The sequence below is a fragment of the Palaemon carinicauda genome, chromosome 26, assembly GCF_036898095.1.
Source record: "Palaemon carinicauda isolate YSFRI2023 chromosome 26, ASM3689809v2, whole genome shotgun sequence".
NCBI lineage: Eukaryota > Metazoa > Arthropoda > Malacostraca > Decapoda > Palaemonidae > Palaemon > Palaemon carinicauda.
In genome coordinates, this window is record NC_090750.1 from 41,366,536 (window position 1) to 41,389,028 (window position 22,493).

At 52.3% G+C, this 22,493-nt stretch overlaps 1 protein-coding gene across 1 annotated transcript in view; it reads left to right on the forward strand.

Annotated features, from left to right (window-relative positions):
• Nucleotides 1–22,493, forward strand: part of Polr1A (RNA polymerase I subunit RpI1) — a 41,635-nt gene that overhangs the window by 12,911 nt on the left and 6,231 nt on the right. The window lies entirely within an intron of this gene.

The following is a 22,493-nucleotide window of genomic DNA, read 5'->3' on the forward strand; positions in this document are numbered from 1 at the left end:
CAAGAGGAACGTGCTTGCCGACAGTCTGTGCAGAGCGTCTCAGATAGTGAGTACCGAGTGGTCTTTGGATCATCTAGTAGCCAACAAAGTCTTGACTTTGTGGGGTTCCCCGACTGTGGATCTGTTTGCTACAGTGCTGAACTTCAAGCTCCCGCTGTATTGCTCCCCAGTCCCGGATCCCAAGGCACTCTGGCAAGATGCCTTTCAACAACGGTGGGACAACATCGACGCATGCGCCTTTCCCCCGTTCTGTCTGATAAGGAGGTTACTCAACAAGACCAGAATATCAGTCAATCTCTTGATGACCCTTATAGCTCTGCTATGGCATCACGCGGGATGGTTTCCAGACCTTTGCAACTCCTAACGGAACTTCCGAGAGAACTCCCTCCACGACACGAGCTACTCAAACAACCAAATGCCAACATCTTTCACAAAGCCGTACCTTTGCTTCGACTTCACGCCTGGAGACTATCCAGCATCTCCTCGCGGAGAGAGGATTTTCGCAACAGGTTGTGAACAGGATGTCTGGACACCTGCGAAGGTCATCCGCAGGGGTCTACCAGGCAAAGTGGGGAGTTTTCTGTGGTTGGTGTCATGGAAGGAGTATCTCTCCCCTCGATGCCACTATGCCAGCAATAGCGGAGTTCTTTGTGTATTTGCGAGAAGAAATGCGCCTTTCAGTCTCGGCAGTGAAAGGCTATCGCTCGGCCTTAAGTCTAGCCTTCAGGCTCAAAGGAGTGGACATTTCTTCTTCGCTGGAACTTTCCCTACTCATACGATGTTATGAACTTACCTTCCCTCACTCGGAAGTGAGACCGCCTCCATGGAACGTGGTTCAAGTTCTCAGGTCTCTTAAGAGACCTCCCTACGAACCATTACGCCAGGCTTCAGATCGCCACCTAACTTGGAAGCCGGTGTTCCTACTAGCTTTGGCCTCGGCCAAGCGAGTCAGTGAACTTCATGGTCTCTCGTATGACATCGCCCATTCAAGGGGATGGGGGAGGTAACGTTCAGATTCGTCCCTGAGTTTGTTGCTAAGACTCAGAATCCGGGAGTGCCGGACCCTCGGTTCGACTCTTTCCAGATCTCGAGTCTTCGTTCTGTAACAGATGACCCAGACCATCTCCTACTGTGCCCAGTAAGGAGTCTGAGGCTATATCTCAAAAGAACAGCTGCAGTTCGTCCCCAAGTGCAGGCATTGTTTGTGAGCTCTGGGAGAATAAAGAGGATGGTTACCAAGAATACTATCTCAGCATGGATTCGTGGGGTAATCCATCTGTCCCTGAATCCTGACCCTCCTCCGTCACGTCGCCCTAGAGCACATGATGTCGGGCGTAGCTACGTCCCTGGCCTTCAAAAAGAACTTCTCAGTGACGCAGGTTCTACAAGCAGGGGTGTGGAAGCGTCAGACGACCTTCCCAGCCCACTACCTGCAAGACGTGACCCACAGGAGGCTCGATACGTTCTCTATCGGCCCTGTGGTGGCTGCACAACAGCTGGTTTAAACCTCAGGCTCCTTAATGGACAAGTAGCAGATGGTTGAGGGCATTGTTACCTGGTTTTAGTCTGCATGAATGAAAAGGTTTGTCTGGCCCGTATTCTTTTCTTTATCCTCCCCTCTCTTGGGGAAAGCAGCATCCTGGGTTCTCTGCACAGCTGACCTTGAACCACTGCAGGTAAACCATATCTCCTTGTGTTCCTAGTATTAAGCTAATACTGTCACGTCCCCATACCCTGACGAGGTGGTATTGGGAGAGTCCTAGCCTAAAGTTTCCATCTAAAGGACTACAGGTCAACTTCCTAGGACGAGTCACTCTTCAAACCTTCACACACAGCTTACTGTAAGTAGGCCGCAGTCCTTGCGCAGCAAGGTGCAGGGACTCCTTATTGTTGAGTGCTGACACACTCAGATACTGAGTCCCCGGGCAAAGCCAAAAGCCAGTACTGGCTGGGACTTACCACCCTTCCTAAGGGGTGAGTCACCCATATTAAATAGCGTGGTTTGTATTTCAGTTTCGGAACAAATGACAAATTCGTAGGTAATTTGTATTTTTCCTAACTATACAAACCTTAGCTATTTAATCAAACTTGCCCGCCAGCCTTATACCCCGTGAAGTCTTACCTCTAAGCAAAGTGAGCTCATCACAGGTGTGTGTGAGGGGGGGGGTAGCAAGCTACCCTCCCTACCCCCCGCTAACTAGCGGTGGGGTAGTTAACCCTCGTTAAAATTCTAATGGCTCGTCATTTCAGTAATTACCCATATTAAATAGCTAAGGTTTGCATAGTTAGGAAAAATACAAATTACCTACGAATTTGTCATTTTCTGGTATGCCGCGTCGAAACGCGGGATTTAAGCTATATATATGTAACTACCAGGGAAGTTACATATTTAAAAAAGACTATTATTAATGGATTTTGTGGTGTTTTGAAGATTTTTAATTATGATTTTTGGCAGAAATGCATAGTTTTGTGTATAATTATAGAACAATGCAATAAATGGTTTGTAGGAAATAAGATTTATTAAATCTATATTTGTTCCAACACGAATACTTACCGAGAATTACTTCCTTAGGAGGGTCCTTGACCTCTCTCAATCTCGACCAAGGTTTCCCGCGTTACCCCCCCCTATCTCGCTCCAGATAGTTTCTACCCCCGCCGCCAGGATAAGTCCTGCGGCCCGGATTAGGGCAGGTCACTGCTTTTCCCGGGTCAGGAGCTCATTAAGTTCTTGGTCGTGAGATGCGAAACATCTCACCCTCTCGCTTAACTCTCGATCCTTTGGCGCGTTGTGATCCCACGTGTTTCCAGTGTGCGGACTTGTGTTTTTCTGCGATAGTGCGTTTTCGCAAAGTGTTCTCAGTACGTTCCCCTTGCGTTTATCCAGGGTTTTCTGTAACTCGTTAGTGTTGGCCCTTCGTGTGCGAACGATGGAGCATGTGCGTCGTTGTCCTGGTCCTAGAGCAGGAAAGTCGTGTGGGGCTTTCCTCTCTAAACCAGAAGTGGACCCTCATTCCCTTTGTTCCACGTGCAGGGGTAAAGTTTGTTCCTCCTCGGACACGTGTCCCGAGTGCGTGAGTTGGGACGGCATTCAGTGGGTACGGTATAGTACCAAGAAAAAGAAGTCGTCGAAGCGTTCCCCCAAGAAAGTGAGTGGCGTGTCCTCTTTACAGTCGGTCAGTGATCGGTCCGACGAAGCCTCGGCCTCTCCGTCTCCTTCGCAGAGGAGTGGGCAACAAGCCCCCAGTGTGATTGTTAGCCATAGTGTTCTCCCCGGTGAACCCAGTGTGAGGGAGGAACCAAGGGCTGGCCCCTCTGGAGAGAACGGAAGGACCGCGAGTGTTTCGGGGGAATCGGGCCACGTGGCAGGGGATCACGCTTCCTCAGAAGACCCAGTGTGGGGCAGTGTGGCTATTTCAGACTCCCCCCCGCCCTCGTGGGCCGGTGCGTCGGGTTCCCCCCCGCCAGAAGACAACCACTCTAGAATTCGTCGCCCGAGTAGCGATGCCTTCGGGTGGAAATTACCGAAGACTCCGGGGAGGTCACCGCTAAGGATGGACGTATCCCTGGGTCCCTGGCCTTCTAGCAGGGACAGAGTAGACTCGGTACCCTCGGTATCTACAGCAGTTCCCGAGGACTTCCTCCAGCACCCTGTCTCGGACGGTCGACAGCGAAGAGCCTCCCCCGCGCATCACTCGGGCAGTCGTTACGCGAGGAACGTGGCACCCTCGGACTCTTCGGAAGCAGACTCATCCTCCGGGGGAGAACGCAGGGAGAAACGGCACCGGAAGAGAGAGCGGACCGATAGTGATCGTTCCCGCTCCAGGTCGAGGTCGCGGCACAGTAGGAAGCGCCCACGCTCTCACTCCCGTAAGTACAAGAGGGAGGTCTCTCCCGGCGGCGGCGAATGGGTCTACGTCCCCTCAGGAGAGTCCAGGAAGCACCGCTCTCCAGACTCTCGGTCCAGTGAACGAGCCTCCAGGTTGTCACTGCCTACATACAACATGGAACCACTCGACCTGCCACGCAAGAAGGACCTCACTCTCAGGCACAAGTCCTCGAGGCCTCCGGTTCACCCCGCCCAGCGGGGGGAAGCGCGCTTCCGAGAAGACAGCCCGACCGAACCAGCCCAGCTGGGTCGGGCGTCGAGCAGGAAGGACCGGTTTCCGGGGTCGGGTCTTCCCACCGGGACCGTGTCCTCCGCTTCCAGAGCCTTGGGGCAGTCGAAAGGCCTCCCGGAGTCGGTGGCCCCCGCCCTACGGCGAGACCCAACCGCGTACGGTGCGCCCTACGGTTGCGGGACGTCCTCCCTGGGACCGAGAAGAGAACGGCCATTTACTGCCCAAGCACGGCTCCCCTCCGCCAAGCCGAGACCTCGGTCGACGGAGGCGAGGCTTCCCCGTCGGAGGACTCCGCCTACAGAAGGGTGGTAGGCCTCGTCAGAAGGCTCCATGGAATTCCGGAACCCTCGGCGCCGAAGGTGAATGCCTGGAGGTCGAGCCTCTTGAGATATACTCACCGGGACGTCCTTCCGAAGTCCTCCCTGGCCCTGCCTCTCGCCCCAGACCTAGTACTGGGACAGGAGTACATCGACAACTTGGTGGCCAGCAGTGCGGAGGCCCCCAAGTCCCAGAGTGCCTCCAAACTCCTCCAGGGTCTTAAACTACAGGGCAAAGTTTATATCCCGGAAGGGCGGCGCCCAGGCCCCTGTAGGGTGGACCCAGCCTTGGACATCCTAGGACAAGGCGGCTCGGACGAAAGGGCCTATTCAGCCCCTGTGTCCTTCTCGCCCTCTGAAGCCGGCATGATGGAGGAGATGTCGAGAGACATGGTTAACGTCTCCTCATGGCTGGACTGGTGGGCCTCCACGTTGGTTAATGTACAGGCCTCCACAGACCCCGACGACCCTGAGCAACAAGGTCTCCTGTCAGACCTTCTCACCTCCGGGGGGAAAGCCCTCAAGTTTATGGCGTATCAGGCACTCTCCTTGACGGCCAACTGGGTCCTTCGAAAGCGGGACACAGTGCTTTCCAAAGTGACAAGAAAAATCCCGGACAGAGAGGCGCGAGTGATTCGTACCCTACCCCTAGGAGGCGAGTCCCTGTTTCCGTTGAAGGAACTAGAAGTGCTGATGGAGAAGGTGTCCAAGAGGAGAGAGGCCAACGTCCCCAAGCAAACATCCTCCAGGAGGCCTCCTTATAGGAGGTCAGTCTCGGATAGTGCCGTGACCCCTCAGGCTATCCCCAGCTCTTCGAGGAGGGACGCCCCCGCCTCCTCCTGGACATCAACTCCACAGCCCTCCCGCAGGGGAGCTACAGCTTCTGCCAGCTCCTTCAGGTCGGGTTACTCCGCCTCGAAAAGGGGCAGATCAGGCCGCCCCTCTAGGAGAAGGTAGAGGGAGAGGCCCCCTACTCCCGCCCAAGCCTCGGGTTGGGGGATGCCTCAGACCTTATTGGCAAGCATGGAAAACGCATGGGGCGGATGCTTGGACGGTGTCCGTCCTGAAAGAAGGCTACAGGATCCCCTTCATAGCGGATCCACCCCCTCTTATTCCAGCCACCCAAACAGAATGGTTAGCTCCCAGGGACCCGTTGAAAAGGGCTACCCTGCAAAAAGAAGTTTCCTCCATGTTGGAGAAGGGAGCCATGGAAGAAGTCCTTCTCCCAGGGCCAGGCTTCTACAGCCGCCTGTTCCTGGTGGAGAAAGCAACGGGGGGGTGGAGACCGGTGATAGACCTGTCGGCCCTCAACAAGTTCGTCAAGAAGACGGACTTCAAGATGGACACCCAAAATCCGTCCTGATGTCCTTGAGGGAGAAAGATTTTATGATGACGGTCGACCTCAAGGACGCGTACTTCCAGATTCCGGTCCACCCGTCGAGTCGGAAGTTCCTCCGGGTAAAATGGGGCTCCCAGATCCTGCAGTTCCGGACCCTCTGCTTCGGACTGTCGACGGCCCCTCAAGTGTTCACGAGGGTCTTCGCGACAGTCTCAGTATGGGCTCACGAACGAGGTATCCGCCTCATCAGATACCTGGACAACTGGTTGCTCCTTTCCAGTTCAAAGGCCCTCTTGGAAGAGCAAGGAAAGGACCTCCTCCGGTTCTGCAGGAGTCTGGGAATCATTATCAACCTGGAGAAATCGAACCTAACTCCATCCAACAGAATGGGGTACTTGGGGATGACGTTGGACACCGTGCAGGGGAAGGCCTTCCCCTCGGAAGACAGGATACGGAACCTCATCAAGATCATTCAGCCGTTCCTGTCGGGGCTTCCCAGGAAAGCGAAAGACTGGCAGAGGCTGATAGGCCATCTGGTCTCATTAGAGAAGCTAGTTCCCCAAGGGAAGATACGGCTCAGACCCGTACAATGGAACCTCAAGGCTCTATGGTCCCAGACAGGCTCTCAGAAAACATCGATTCCGGTCCTTCCGGACACGAAGGCAGCCTTAAATTGGTGGCGATGCCAGTCGAATTCCCTCAAGGGGATGCCCCTCGGGTCCTGTCCCCCCGAGTTTCTCCTGTTCACGGACGCCTCCAGCCTAGGGTGGGGAGCCCACCTGCGGGAGGAAACAGCAAGCGGGACCTGGTCGGAGACCGAAAAGCAACTCCACATCAACGTCCTGGAGCTAAAAGCAGTACAAAAGGCATGTCTGCACTTTGCAAGTCGGTTGAAGGGAAACACCGTGGCCCTAATGTGCGACAACGCCACGGTGGTAGCCTACATCAAGAAACAAGGTGGCATGAAGTCGAAGGAACTGTGCGACCTCACCGTAAACATCCTGCATTGGGCGGACGAGCACCAGGTAACACTGCTAGCAAGGTTCATCCCCGGGAAAAGGAACGTGCTAGCCGACGGCCTCAGCAGGATAGGTCAGATAGTAGGGACGGAATGGTCCCTACAACCAGAAGTGGCCAGACTCATCCTTCAACGCTGGGGCTCCCCGGTGATGGACCTCTTCGCAACGAAGCTCAACGCCAAGTTACCGGTTTATTGCTCCCCGGTACCAGACGAAGGAGCAGCCCTAGAAGACGCCTTCCAGCACAGGTGGGACAACCTGGACGTATATGCCTTTCCCCCCTTCACGCTGCTAAGGCAAGTGCTCAACAGAGTAAGAACCTCCCAAAACCTAAAGATGACTTTGGTAGCGCCCTGGTGGCCGGAGAGAGAGTGGTTCGCGGATCTGAAGGACCTGGCAAGCCATCCGCCATGGCCTCTGCCCCCCAGGTCAGATCTTCTGAGTCAACCTCACTTCCTCAAGTTCCACGACAACCCTCTCTCTCTTCGCCTTCACGCCTGGAGACTATCGAGCGACTCCTGAAGAAGGAGGGGTACTCCTCCTCCACAGCTAAGAGGATGTCCCTATACCTAAGAAAATCCTCTACCGTGGTCTACCAGGCGAAGTGGGCCGCCTTTACGAAATGGTGCGCGACAAAACACATAAGACCTCTTAAAGCCTCGGTCCCTGACATAGCTGACTTTCTCGTGTACCTTAGGGATAAAATAGGGATGTCAATCCCAGCTATTAAAGGAGTACGAGCAGCCTTAGGCCAAGTCTTTCTCCTGAAAGGCATCGACCTGGGGACCTCAAGACACATAGGGATGCTGATTAGAAGTTTCGAACAATCCTGTCCTCCTCAAGCCAGGAGAGTGCCCAGATGGGACCTGGCCAAGGTCCTGAAAATGTTGTGTCGTCCTCCCTTTGAACCACTCAGAGATATCGGGGACAAAGATCTCACCCTCAAGACAGTCTTCTTGCTAGCCTTGGCTTCGGCTAAGAGAGTAGGTGAGATCCACGGTCTCTCCTACGACGTGGCACACTCCAAAGGGTGGAAGGAGGTATCCTTCAAGTTCGTACCCTCCTTTGTAGCAAAGACTCAGAACCCAGCAGTCTGGGACCCGAGGTTTGAAGGTTTCTCAATTCCGGCCATCCCCAAGACAGGCAATACGGAAGACCTGAGGTTATGCCCAGTCAGGACGATCAGGAAATACCTGGAAAGGACGGCCCATCTCCGCCCAGGTGCCAAGAACCTCTTCGTCTCTTCAGGCGTTAATAAGAAGCAAGTGTCCAAGAACACTATTTCCTTCTGGCTGAGACAAGTCATCACTAGGTCTTATGAAGAAGACAAGGTGGCAGTACCAGGCACTCCCCGTCCCCATGACATCAGAGGCCTGAGCACTTCCTTGGCCTTTGAGAGAAATATGGCAGTGGGGCAGATCCTACAGGCCGGCACTTGGTCACACCAGTCGACCTTCACGGCCCACTACCTCAAAGACTACTCAAGAAAGTCTTTGGATGGATTCTCCATTGGGACAGTCATCGCCGCCCTCCAAGCTGTGTAGTGGCAGGCTGGAAGACGTCCCCAACAGTGAATAGACTCGTCCCTACTTCTTCAGGAGAAGACTCAGTAGAGAAGATGTCAAGAGGTAAGCCTTAAATTATAAGCGTAAGGTTTCCGCTGTTACCCCCTATCCGCTCTCTGTACCCCCGCATTCCGTAGCCCTCCAGGCACCATGTGCCTAACCAAGTGGCAGAATGGCTCTCCCGCCTCCTAAAGTATAAGTCTCCTAAGGAAGTAATTCTCGGTAAGTATTCGTGTTGGAACAAATAAAAAATTTTAAGTAATTTTTATTTTTCCTAACATACTTACCGAGAATTACTTCCGGGTAATGGCCCTCCCTTCCGTCCCCGAGTGCCATTCTTCCATTGCCGGGTCGGGCTAAACGGCGAACTTAATGAGCTCCTGACCCGGGAAAAGCAGTGACCTGCCCTAATCCGGGCCGCAGGACTTATCCTGGCGGCGGGGGTAGAAACTATCTGGAGCGAGATAGGGGGGGTAACGCGGGATATCTTGGTCGAGATTGAGAGGTCAAGGACCCTCCTAAGGAAGTAATTCTCGGTAAGTATGTTAGGAAAAATAAAAATTACTTAAAATTTTTGATTTTTACTTTGTTTTTGATAATGATTTCAGGTGGAAATCCATAGTTTCTGAGTTATTGTGAGACAACTATCATAACTGCAAAGCTATAGCTTTGCCTTAGGTATTGTCACCAATTACGTTTAGAAACTCCTTGAAATATACATAGTACCTGTCTAAATATAAACTATTTAAATTACTTTTGGCAAAGTTGGAAAACTAGCCTTATGACTTTTAGCGAAATATTAACTACCCCGTTGCTAGTTAGCATGGGGGATTAGGGGGGTAGTACTGGCTACCACCCTCTCTCGCACACCTGTATTGTCTCCTCACTTTTGGTTTTGGGTCGTTGGAGGTTGGATGTTTGTCTCTATCCACTGCCCAACCTTTTTTGACTGGCCTTTGACTAATTTGTTCTCTCAGTTTTTGTTTATTTTTCTCAGGTGTGAGTATTACTCTTTAGGAGACGGCATAGTGCTGGGTTTTTCCTCGGGCCCGGAGAAACCTTTTTCTTACGATCTCTCCCCTTTGACACCAGACAACTCTTAGACTGGAGGACTCTCCCACTTCCCCTAGTGTAGCAGCTCTGTCCTCCTCCATGGGAGAGTTGTTCTCCGTGTGGATGCACCTTCACCGTCTTGAAGATGTTGCTCGCACCCTGCGAGTTCAACGCCGGGAAGGCAGCTTACACCCGACCCAGACCTCGACTTCAGTGTTGCTCCTCTTCGTTGGCAATTATGCACTCCTCGTTCTGCGATGGCAGTTGGCGGAGGGAGTGCAAAGTTTGAAGCATGTTCCTGCCCCTCTCAGGGCATACCACTCTCATTCACAGTTTAGGTTTTCTCCTGACTGGTTGTCTTCGAAAATGACGACAGCGCACTCCCTCTTTCTGCGATGACAGCCAATGACAGGAGTGCAAAGTCTAAAGCATGTTCCTGCTACTCATGGAGAACACCTTTCCCATATGGCGTTCAGTCCCCCCCAGAGTCTTGCCTTCAGCGCTGATGATGCAGCACTCCCTTGTTCTGAAATGTCAACCTGCAGATGAAGTGCAAAGGACGAAGGCTTGTACATCTTTTCTGTTCGGGGGTTAGGTCTTCTAAGTGGTTTCTTCTGCTCCGATTATGCCGCACTCCCTCGTGAGATATCAGCTTGCGGAGGGAGTGCAAAGGCGAAAGATGGTTCCTGCTGCTCACAGGTTACACATTTACCATTCGCGGGTTAGGTCTTCTGAGCGGTCCCTTCAGCTCCGACAACGCCACCCTCCCTCGTTCTGAGATGTCTCAGCCGATGGAGGGAGTGCAAAGGACGTAAGCATGCCCTTGCTCCTCTCTGGGACATCTTTACCATTTGAGGGTTAGGTCTCTCCCAGTTTGGTTTCTTCAGCGCTGACGATGACGCACCCTCTCATTCTGGGAAATCTCAGTCGACAAAGGGGGTTTACAAACTGGCGATCTTCGACCTTTCTCATCCAACCAGCAGTGATGAGCGACGCAAATATGTTCCAGGGGATTCCATAAGAACGATGATCTCTGCGAGCCTATCACGAGGAGCTCTGAGCTCACCACCTACAATCTTTACTGCGAGAGGACAGTAGACGCATGCGCTAGCGCGTAACTCTCTTGCGCTATTTCCTCAAGCGCAGAGCAAAAGTGAGCACTACTTTATTGATGCGAGTGTGCGTTATCTCAGTAGCTCGTTCAAGGATATACTCGCTAGACTTCTGTTGAGAGCAGAAAGTAACAGTACCTCATCAACGCTAGTGTGCGTTCGCGACCTCGGTAGTGCACAGGTGTGTGCTACCTTGCGGTGCGCTCTTCATTGACGACGACACAGAACTTTATTCTCTGATAGTTTCTTCTTGCGCTACTTTAGTAGTACTCACAGTTTCTTCACAAGGTAATTCAGTGCTTACACTTTTCTTGGAACCTAACCCAGCACTCGCCAACGGCAGGAGATGTGCTGCACACTTGTCAAACTTAGTTGTTAATACTTTGTGAGTGGCGCAAATCTTTGCATCCGTTCTCTCCAGTGGCAGCTGAAAACCATTTTGGTCTTAGCACTATCACCCTCTGAACCTTCAGGTTCTGATTGAGCCAGAGCAGAAGAGAGACCTTGGTTGGTGGGTGCCAGACATTAATCTCCTTAGGGAAGAAGACCATGTCACTCCTCCCCCAGATTTGATGCTTTTCTAAGATACATAAAAAAAGGAGTGGGGGCTCATCTGTTGCAGCACACGGCTTCCGGACTTTGGATCAAATCTGAACAGAAGTGTCACATGAACCCACGAAAATTGAGAGCATCCTTTCTGGCTCTCAATCCATTCCAACAGCTCTTCAGGACACTCCGTCATGCTGATGAGTGACAACACTCCAGTTGTGGCGTATGTAAATAAACAAGGAGGTACCTTTTCACAGCAACCATGCCATCTAGCTGTAGAAATAAGGTAGTCCTATTAGCCTGTTTCACCCCTGGCACGAAAAACGTTTTGGCAGGTAAACTGAGCAGGAAGACACATACTAGGTTCTGAGTGGTCCTTGAATTTCGATGAATTATTCGAAACCCAGAAGCTTTCCAGGTCCAGTGCGGCTTTGCCCTGGTTCAAATGTCTAACAGCTGCCAAGAGGAAAGCTATCTCCTAGATAGCTGGGACTTCTAGTTCCTTGAACGCAGGTTCCTCCTCTTAGTCTCTGCCACTTCCTTTTGTGTTACAAGGGAAGTACTACGAGATCGAGGGGGAACCACATTCCACTATGACCTTCAACCCTTCGGTAGAGTCCCTAATGAAGGGAGTTTCCACTCAAACCCTCTCCTCTCTGATGACCTCACTGTCTGCGTTTGAGCTCCTAAACATAGAGAGAGGCACGAAATATACCATGCAGGCTGCTTCATGGCTGGATCTATGGTTGGGATCCCTAGGCTTCATGGTTCACTTCCACGACCTGTCAAAGGAGTCGGCTAGGAAGACGTTGGAGTCCTTCCTAATGTCAGGTACCCAGACTCCGGAGTTCCTGTCGCACCACATTGTCAACCTGTGGGTGAACGCCATACTCAAGAGGAGGGATACCGCCATAGGTCAGTTCCATAAGCAAGTGCTGAAAGTGGAGGTCTCTCGGTTGAGGAGTTCCACTCTCAAGGGTCCTTCTCTCTTTGTTCCGGAGGAGATAGAGAGAGCTGCTGAGTGATGGAGGAGATTGTCCAACGATTTTCTCATACATAGGACCATGATATCTCGGTCCTATGGTAGACCTTCTCAGTCTTCTTGGCCTCAGCAAGCACCTTCCTCTAACTAGTCAACCTCTAGGTCCTCGGGAACTTTTAAGGTGTTTAAGCGGCCCTATCAGTCCAAGGGACAAAAACGGTTCAAATCCTTCAAAGGAAAGAAGGGAGGTGGCCAAGGTGGCCGCTCCCACTAGGAATGGCATTCCTCATCACCGAACACCTGTGGGAAGATGCTTTCAGCGCCGCTGGCAGAGGTGGCAGCTTCACAGGACAGATCCCTAGACAGTCGATGTAATCACCCTAGGGTATCAGTCCCGATCATTTAATCTCTCCCTCCTCTGACTCGGGATCCATTGCATCTAGGCTTCTATGTGAAGGATCCGCAAAGGAGCTGGCCCTCAGGGGCTTAGTCCAGACCATGCTGCAGAAGAGTGCCCTCCAAGAGGTAGTAGACAGGTCTCCAGGCTTTTACAGTCAAATTTTTCTGGTGAAAAAGACGACCGAAGGCTGTAGACCAATCACCGATCTCTCCCCTCTGAATAAGTTTGTCCAACATACTCAGTTCAGAATGGATACAGCAGACACTGTCATTCAAGCGGTACGTCCAAGGGACTTCATGTGCACACTGAATCTGAAGGATGCTTACTTCCAGATCCCAATACATCCATTCTATGCTTTGGTCTCGCGACAGCCCCTTATGTTTTTATCGGAGTGTTTGCCTTAGTGTCATCTTGGGCTTTAGGAATGGCATCCGTCTTCTCAGATATCTGGACGACTGTCTGATCCTAGCAGACTCAGAGACGACCCTTCTTCATCACCGAGATATGCTTCTCGAGTTTTGTCAGGATCTAGGGGTCCTGATAAATCACGAGAAGTCATCACTGCAACCTTCACAGAGATTGGTATACCTTGTAATGGTCATAGACACCTTCCGAGAGAGTCTTCCCATCAGACGAAAGAGTACACAGGCTGAAGGAAGTGGCTGCTCCCTTCCTCAGGAAAGTTCTTCCGGCCGCTCGTTCGTTTAGTCTGTTAGGCCACCCAACCTCTCTCATCCATCTTGTTCCAAACAGCCGCCTCAGGATAAGATCCCTGCTGTGGCAACTAAAGACCGTGTGGAACCAACACTCTGACCCACCGGACACCCGAGTTCTAATAACTCAGGATCAGGTGACGGATTTGAGTTGGTAGATGGTAGACGAAAATCTTTGACAAGGTCAGAATCTTCTCGTTCTCCCTCCGGATTTGATGCTCTTCACCTGCTGCACCATATGATCTCCAGCCTTTGGTCAGAATCAGAAAGGTACCAGCACATAAATCTTCTAGAGATGACAGCAGCTTACCCAGCTCTTTATCGGTTCCAACAGTTGCTGGCAGGTTACTCTGTGGTGTTGATGAGCCATAACACCACAGTAGTGGCTTACATAAACAAACAGGGTGGTACTGTCTTGCAGCCGCTATTCCATCTTGCAGTAAAGATCCTCAGATGGTCAGAAGAACATTCGGTGGCTCTATGAGCTCGCTTCATTCCTGGCAGGAGGAATGGGCTTGCGGACATTCTGAGCAGAGCGACTCAGATAGTAGGCTCCAAATGGTTTTTGAATCGTCAGACAGCCAACAAGTCCTGTCTTTGTTGGGTTCCCTGACTACTGTATAGACCTGTTCGCAACATCTCTGAACAGCAAGCTTCCGCTGTACTATTCTCCAGTCCTGGACCCTCAGGCACTATGACATGATGCATTCCAACAACGGTGGGACAACATCAGCGTGTACGCCTTTCCCCCGTTTTGTCTGATGAGAAGACTGCTCAACAAAACGAGCGGCCAAAAATCTAACGATGACCCCCGTAGCTCCGCTATGGCATCACGCAGAGTGGTTCCCAGACCTCCTGCAACTTCTCGTAGATCTACCGAGAGAAATCCCTCCACGACCAGATCTACTCAAACAACCACACGCGAACATCTTCCACAAGACCGCGCCGTCGCTTCGACTTCACGCGTGGAGAGTATCCAGAGTCTACTCTCTCAAAAGGGCTTTTCACGGCAAGTTGCAGAACGAATGTCCGAACACTTGCATAGGTCCTCTGCCTTGGACTACCAGGCTAAATGGAGAGTCTTCTGTGGTTAGTGTCGTGGAAGGAACATCTCTCCACTCGATGCCACTATTTCAGTAATAGCGAAGTTTCTTGTATATCTTCGGGAAGAAAAGCTCCTTTCAGTATCAGTGGTGAAAGGATATCGCTGCTTAGCCTTAAGACTTGCCTTCAAGCTTAAAGGAGTCAACATTTACTCTTCTTTGGAGCTTTCTTTACTCATACGGAGTTATGAGATCACTTGCCCCCAATCAGAGATCAGGCCTCCTCCTTGGAGTGTAGTTCACGTCTTGAGGTCCCTAAAAGGACCTCCCTATGAACCATTACGCCATGTAACTGACTGAAATCTCACTTTGAAGACGGCGTACCTGCTCGCTTTAGCCTCGGCAAAGAGAGTCGGTGAACTTCAGGGCCTCTCATATGACATCGCCCACCCAAGGGGATGGGGGGAAGGGATGCTCAGCTTTGTCTGTGAGTTTATTGCTAAGACTCAAAATCCAGAGGTGCTGGATCATAGATTCGGACCCTTTCATATGTCAAGTCTTTTTTTCTGTAACCAACGACCCAGATCAGTTGTTACTTTGCCCAGTGAGGAGTTTGAGATACTATCTTAAATGCACTGCAGCAACACATCCCAGACTAACATCTCTTTGTTAGCTCAGAGAGAGTAAAGAGGTGGATCACAAAGAACACAGTTTCCTCCTGGATCCTCCTCAGGTTCGTCGACCTAGAGCCCATAACGTCAGGGGAATCAGTACTTCCCTAGCATTTAAACACAACTTTTCTGTGTTGCAGGTTCTCCGAGCGGGTGTGTGGAAAAGACTAACCACATTCATAGCCCATTACCTCAAAGACATGACCCACAGGAGACTCGATACGTTTACTATCGGTCCTGTAGTGGCTGCTTAACAAGTGGCTTAAGATACCTCAAGCTCAGTTGGGTGAGGGCATTGGTTACCCGGGTTAATACTTGGATGAATGAGAGAATGTCTGGCTTTCCTTCCTTCATCTTCCCTCTCTTTGAGTACAGCACCATGGGTCCCTCTGTAAGGTGGCTTTAACCTCTGCAGGTAATTATCACTTCCCTTATGTAGCCTAGTATAAGCCATAACATTTTTATACTATTATACTGTCCACGTCCCCATTGCTTTATGCGAGGGAGCAATGGGATTCGTCTTGTGGTTTTTCCCATTTAAACTCGGACGTCCATACAAATAACTACCTCTATCTTACTAAATTGCACAGGCCGCGAATATACTCACTCACTTTGTATATTTCAGCGAAGTGTCAAAGTTTTCTGTAGATCATAGTCATATACTGTACTAGGTAAAACCAGGTCAATGTCTATGCCAGATCTAAGACTTCCACCCACCTAAGAGTAAGTCATTCACATAAATAACGGAAGGTTTGTTAGTATGGGAACAAATGACAAATTCGGAGATAATTTGTATTTGTTCCAACACTGAGCACTTACCTCGAACTACTTTCTTAGGAGTATCTGGGATCTCCTCCCAACCGACCAGTTTTGTGTAGTTTACCCTACTCCCGTTTTCTATGAGGGGTAACCTCAGGTGGTGTGATACGCCCCCTGAGGCGACCCCGGGTCAGAGAACATGCTTGCTCAGGTCTCGATCCCCGGTAAGTTCTCTGGTCGCGTCGCGATAACATCACGACGCTCTCCTTATCCAGTGCGACCCTTTGTGTCCCCGCCCCCTTTGTGTCTCACGCAGCTCCCACGTGGTACCTTTGTACTCCCCCTTATCCTTTCCCTTTGTGTTCCTGTGTCTCGCGGTGCCTTATTAGTGCGTAATGGAGCATCCCCGCCGTTGTCTTGGGCCTATGGCCGGTAAATCGTGTGGTGCTTTCCTGTCGAAACCTGAAGTTGACCCGCACTCCTTGTGTTCTTCGTGTAGGGGCAGTGTGTGTTCCCCTACAGCCACATGTCCGGAGTGCGAGTCCTGGAACCAGGTGCAGTGGGTGCGTTACGGCACCAAAAAGAAGGCGTCTAAGAGATCGCCTAAGAAGCCGAGCGTCTATTCTCCTCTTACTTCGCCGGACGTATCGTCAGACAGAGCCTCGCTGCCGCCTTCCCCTTCCCAGAGTAGTGGACGAGGTAAGTCAGTTGCGGGAAGAGGCCTGTGGCCCTTCCCCAGGAGTCTGAATTACGGGATAGTGGTGTTGTGGCGTCATTCCAGGCAAGTGAGGGAGGGACGGGAGTGTGTTCGGGGGACGGAACCCTGGTGCAAGCAGGGCCCGTCTCCTCAGATGATCCTATGTGGGGAAAAACTGTGCCTACTTCTTCTCCCGCCTCGTGGGCGTGTTTTTTAGGTGCTTCCGCAGCCGAGGGTTCCGCCAAGAAGGAAGACTCGCCGCCGTCGGACTCCCTCACGTGGGTGCCGCCGAAGACGCCCTTCAAGTCTCCGTTGAGGATGGAGGAAGGTTTTGAAACCTGGCCCCCCCATCGTGGACCCATCAACAACGCGGCAAGAGTCGGGCCCGCCGGTGAGAACATACAAGTCGTCGGGCTCTTCAGAAGACGGAGCCCCAAGGGAGCATAGGAGACGTCGTGAGAGGTCCCGCAGGAGACGTTTTCGTTCGCGCTCCCGCTCCAGATCCCGCCACGTGGGTAGGCGCTCTAGATCCCCCAGGAGGAAGTTTAGGAGAAGTAACTCCCCAGGGGAAGAATGGGTTGTCATCCCTCATAGCAAACTTTTCGAGATGTCAGCTGTTCCGGGCCCCTCGAACTGGCTCCCAAGGGCTCGCTCACCAGTGAGGTACGTATCCACCAGCAGATACGATCGACGGAGGGAGTCGTCTCTTCAGGTCTCAGCGGACAGGCATAAGTCCGCGAAGGTTCCGACTCCATCCGCACAGCGGAGAGTCGCCCTTCAGTCTGGCAGCCGCATCCCGACCTCCAAGTCAACGTCAAGTCGGCAGGAACGAGACAAGTAGCTCCCTTCGACGAGCAAGCCCGCATCTACGTGGACCTCGCAAGCAGGGATAAGTTCAGGACGGAGGCCTCCGTCCCGACGGTGATGCCCGTGCTACGCCCTGAGCCGCCGAAGTTGGACCATTCCTAGATGTTTCCTCCCCCCCACGCGGCGACCTCCGTCAGAGGACCTCCGTCACAGGCAGCGGAGCGTCCTACGGAGGAAATGGACGACAACATAGAAGGTTCAGCAGCAGAAGTTTTGGCCTACAGGAGGGTAATAGGACTCATTAGGAGGCATCATAGACTGGACGAACCCGTGCCCTCCTCCGACGAAGTCTGGCTCTCGAGCCTCAGCAGGCTGGTTGATGCCCCGGTGCAGCAGAGACCCTCGCTAGCCCTGCCTTTGGCTAGGGATGTTAGACTAGGTAGGGCTCACGTGGACAAGATCGTGGCCAACCATGCAGAAGCCCCCAAGACCCAGAGCTCCTCCAAGCTTCTTCAAGGCCTAAAATCCCAGAGCTGGTTTTACCTTCCTGAAGGGCATCGCGCAGGTCCCTGTACTGTGGAGCCTGCTATCGCCATCCTGGGACAAGGAGCAGCTGAAGAGAGGGCTACTACTGCCCCGATCTGTTTCTCCCCTTCAGAAGCTGCCATGATGGAGGAGATAGCCAAGGACCTGGTGAACGTTTCCTCGTGGCTGGATTGGTGGGCCTCCACGCTGGTAGGCTTCCAGTCCTCCTACAACCTCACTATCCCAGAGAACCAGGCCTTACTGAAGGAGCTGATTAGCTCGGGAGGTAAAGCCCTTAAGTTTTTCTCATACCAATCCATCGCGCAGGCCGCCAATTGGGTTCTGCGGAAAAGGGACACAGTGCTCAACAAGCTCGTAAGGAGGCTCCCGGACAGAGAAGCAAGGTCCCTGAGGAGCCTACCCCTGTGGGATGACTCAGTTTTCCCCCTGAAGGCAGTGGAAGAGACGGTAGAGAGGGTCAGGAAGCTGAAGGATACGGGAGACTCCAGACCCCCTCCAGCGAGAAGACCTACCCATAGAAGGGCACCCTCCGACGCCTCCCATCCTCCTCGCGCCTCACCTAGTCAACCCACGAGAGACATCCCTACTACGGCCTGGTCTCAGTCTTCGCAGCCCTCCCGTGGAGGAACGTCTTCAGCACAGTCGTCCTTCAGGCCTTCCTATGCGGCAGCCAGAAGTGGTCGTTCAGGCCGCGCCTCTAGAAGGAGATAGGGAGAGAGGCCCCTTACTCCTGCCGAAGCCTCAGGTGGGGGGATGCCTCAAACATTCTTGGCAAGCATGGAGAGACCACGGAGCAGATCCGTGGACCGTAGCAGTCCTGAAAGAAGGGTACAGGTTGCCCTTCCTGGTGGACCCCCACCTCTAATGCCAGATCAACAGGCAGAGTGGTTGGCACCCAAAGACCCCTTGAGAAGGACGGCCCTACAAGAGGAGGTCTCTGCGATGCTGGCGAAAGGGGCGATAGAACCAGTCAAGAACCCGGGCCCGGGGTTCTACAGCAGAATCTTCCTGGTGGAGAAAGCGACGGGGCTGGAGACCAGTCATAGACCTCTCAGCCCTCAACAAGTTCGTGTGCAAGACCGACTTCAAGATGGACACCCCGAAGTCGGTCCTAGCGGCCATGAGGGAGGGGGACTTCATGATGTCCATAGACATCAAGGACGCATACTTCCAAATCCCTGTTCACCCCTCCAGCAGGAAATACCTAAGGGTGAAATGGGGTACCCAAGCATTGCAGTTCAAGACCCTCTGCTTTGGTCTGTCCACAGCCCCTCAGGTCTTCACGAGGGTCTTCACAACAGTCTCAGCCTGGGCACACGAACAGGGCAAGCGCCTGATTCGGTACCTGGACGACTGGTTGTTGCTTTCAGCCACAGGGGAAGTACTGAGGAAGCAAGGCACGAAGCTCCTGCGGTTCTGCAACTTCCTGGGTATCATCATCAACCTAGAGAAGTCCCAACTGATACCCTCCACCAGGATGACCTACCTCGGAATGGTCCTGGACTCCCGGTTCGCGAGAGCTTTCCCTTCCGCGGAGAGACTAGACAACTTGGACCAGATCCTCCGGCCCTTCCTGTCGAACCAGCCCAGGAGAGCCAAGGACTGGCAAAGACTGATAGGCCACCTCGTGTCGTTGGAGAAGCTAGTCCCCCAGGGGAGACTCAAACTCAGGGGAGTTTAATGGAACCTGAAGGAGACCTGGAACCAGAGAGACTCCCCCACAAGGTGGTCCCGGTGTTCCCGGAGACGAAGGAAGTCCTAGAGTGGTGGCTCGCCAGATCGAACACCCTCAAGGGAATGCCCTTCGCAGCCGACCCTCCGGAGATGCTTCTGTTCACGGACGCATCCAAGGAGGGTGGGGTGCCCATCTCCTCGGCAGGACAGCAAGAGGAAGTTGGACGAACGAAGAGAAAAGCCGGCACATAAACGTACTAGAGAAGATGGCAGTGCGAAGAGCGTGCCTAGAGTTCGTCCATCGACTACGGGAAACACCGTGGCACTAATGTGCGACAACGCCACGGTGGTGGCCTACATAAAGAAACAAGGAGGACTAAAATCGAAGGAGTTGTGCGTCCTCACGATGGGACTGCTGGAATGAGCCGAAGAGGAACAGATCAAGATCTCAGCAAGGTTCATTCCAGGGAAGAGAAACGTCCTGGCTTATGGCCTCAGCAGAATGGGTCAAGTGGTAGGATCCGAGTGGTCCTTGCACCCGGAAGTGGCCAAGACCCTCATTCAGAAATGGGGATCGCCAGTGTTGGACCTCTTCGCAACGAGACTGAACGCACAGCTCCCCGTGTTTTGTTCTCCTGTGCCAGATCCAGAAGCGCCGTTCGAGAATGCCTTCCAGCTCCCTTGGGACAACCTCAACGTTTACGCCTTCCATCCCTTCGGGATGCTCAGACAGGTCCTCAACAGGGTGAGGCGAGCAGACAACCTGTGGATGACTTTGGTAGCGCCCTGGTGGCCGGAGAGAGAGTGGTTCGCGGATCTAAAGGAACTGGCGTGCCTTCCAGACCTTCTCCGGCTGCCCCACTTTCAAAGGTTCCACGAGAACCCTCGATCCCTCCGCCTTCACGCGTGGAGGTTATCGAGCGTCTCCTGAGGAAGGAGGGATATTCTTCGAGAACGGCAGCAAGGATGTCAGGGTATCTGAGGCGTTCATCAGCGGCAGTATACCAGGCAAAGTGGGCCACATTCACTAAGTGGTGCGTCTCGAGGAACATCTCAGGGACGAGGTAAACATGTCCATCCCAGCCATCGAAGGAGTCCAGGCTGCTCTGGGTCAAGTTTCTTCCTGAAGGGCATCAACCTGGGTGCCTCCAGACATATCTTGATGCTCATCAGGAGCTTCGAACAATCTTGCCCCCCCCCCCTCAAGCCAGTAGGGTGCCCCTGTGGGACATGGCCAGAGTCCTGAAGATGCTGTCAGAACCTCCCTTCGAACCCCTAAAGGACATCTTGGACAAGGAACTCGCCCTCAAGACAGTTTTTCTGTTAGCTCTGGCATCAGCAAAACGGGTAGGGGAGTTGCACGGACTGTCGTACGAGGTGTCACACTCGAAGGGTTGGCGTGAGGCTACCTTCAGGTTCGTCCCATCCTTCGTGGCAAAGACTCAGAATCCAGCCGTGTGGGATCCCAAGTTTGAAGGGTTCTCAGTGCCGGCAATCCCTCGATCGGACAACTCGAGGGACTTGCTGCTGTGCCCTGTCAGGGCGGTATGAAAATACTTAGAGAGGACAGCCAGACTTCGACCCGAGATCAAGAGTCTGTTCGTCTCCTCGGGACTAGTGAAGGAGTCAGTCTCCAAGAACACTATCTCCTTCTGGCTACGGCAGGTGATCGTCAGGGCCTACAGTAGTGCAGGAGTCCCCCTTCCAGGAAAGCCCAGACCCCACGACATTAGGGGTCTAAGTACTTCATGGGCATTTGAGAAGAATATGGCAGTGGGCCAAATCCTGAGGGCAGGTACTTGGTCTAGCCAGTCGACCTTCACAGCTCACTACTTGAAGGACTCTTGAGGAAGTCCCTGGACGAGTTGTCGATAGGTCCCGTCATTTCCGCGCTCCAAACGGTTTAAAGGTGTAGCCCCAGTGATAACCGCGGGTAGTAAGTCCAAGAGACACAGGTTCCTTCCTGAGCCCCCTTGTTCTTCCTTCCCCTATTCCCTTACTGGAAATGACTCGGGTAGCCCCCTGAAACTGCCATGGGATACACTATCTTTGGAAGGACATGTCTCGTAGGATTTCTTGCAGAGGTGAGTTACTGTACTTAGACACTAAGATGGGTTTTTGCGTAGTTTTCCCTATTCTCTCGTGTTTTCCTTGGGGTCAGCAGAACCTAGGCTCCTATCTAGGTTCCTCACGGTCTCTAGGTCCTGAAGGACACTGCCACCTCCTAAGGTATAAGTCTCCTAAGAAAGTAGTTCAAGGTAAGTACTCGGTGTTGGAACAAATCACAAATTTTAAGTAATTTGTATTTTTCCTAACAGTACGTACCTCAAACTACTTTCGGGTAATGGCCCACCCATCCTTCCCAGAGTGCCTTGCTGGACCTCATAGAAACCTAAGCTATCAAGAACTTTCTGGGGATCGAGACCTGAGTAAGCATGTTCTCTGACCCGGGGTCGCCTCAGGGCGCGTATCAAACCACCTGAGGTTACCCCTCATAGAAAACGGGAGTAGGGTAAACTACACAAAACTCTGGTCGGTTGAGAGGAGATCCCAGATACTCCTAAGAAAGTAGTTCGAGGTAAGTACTGTTAGGAAAAATACAAATTACTTAAAATTTGTGATTTTTCCCTAACTAATACAAACCTGGAGTTATTTATATAAATTGACATACCGTCACCTGTCCCCCAGAAGTCCTGCTTGCAATAAAAAAGTGACGTCTTTCACTGCTGTGAGAGTAAATATAGAGGCGGGTGGGTACCCCCCAGCCACCCCCGGCCTACCCGCTAAGCAGTCAGGCAGGGTTGCCACCTCTCAATTAAAGTCTAATGGCTACCTCCAGCTACCGCTTTAGAATATCCACACAAATAACTCCAGGTTTATATTAGTCAGGGAAAAATACAAATTATCTCCAAATTTGTAATTTTAACAGCCTTGGCCATAAAACCCGCTGATTTTCATGCAGGAGTTCACGACATGCAATGAACCCTTACTTTCTTGTGCATCTAAGATGCTCAAGCTTAAAAATTTCAGGGTTAAGCTTCCAACAAATTGGAAAATAGGCATCCTATAGTAAAGGAGGATGGTTTGTATTCGTGTAGGAATAAAACACAAAGTAATCAGTTTTTCCTA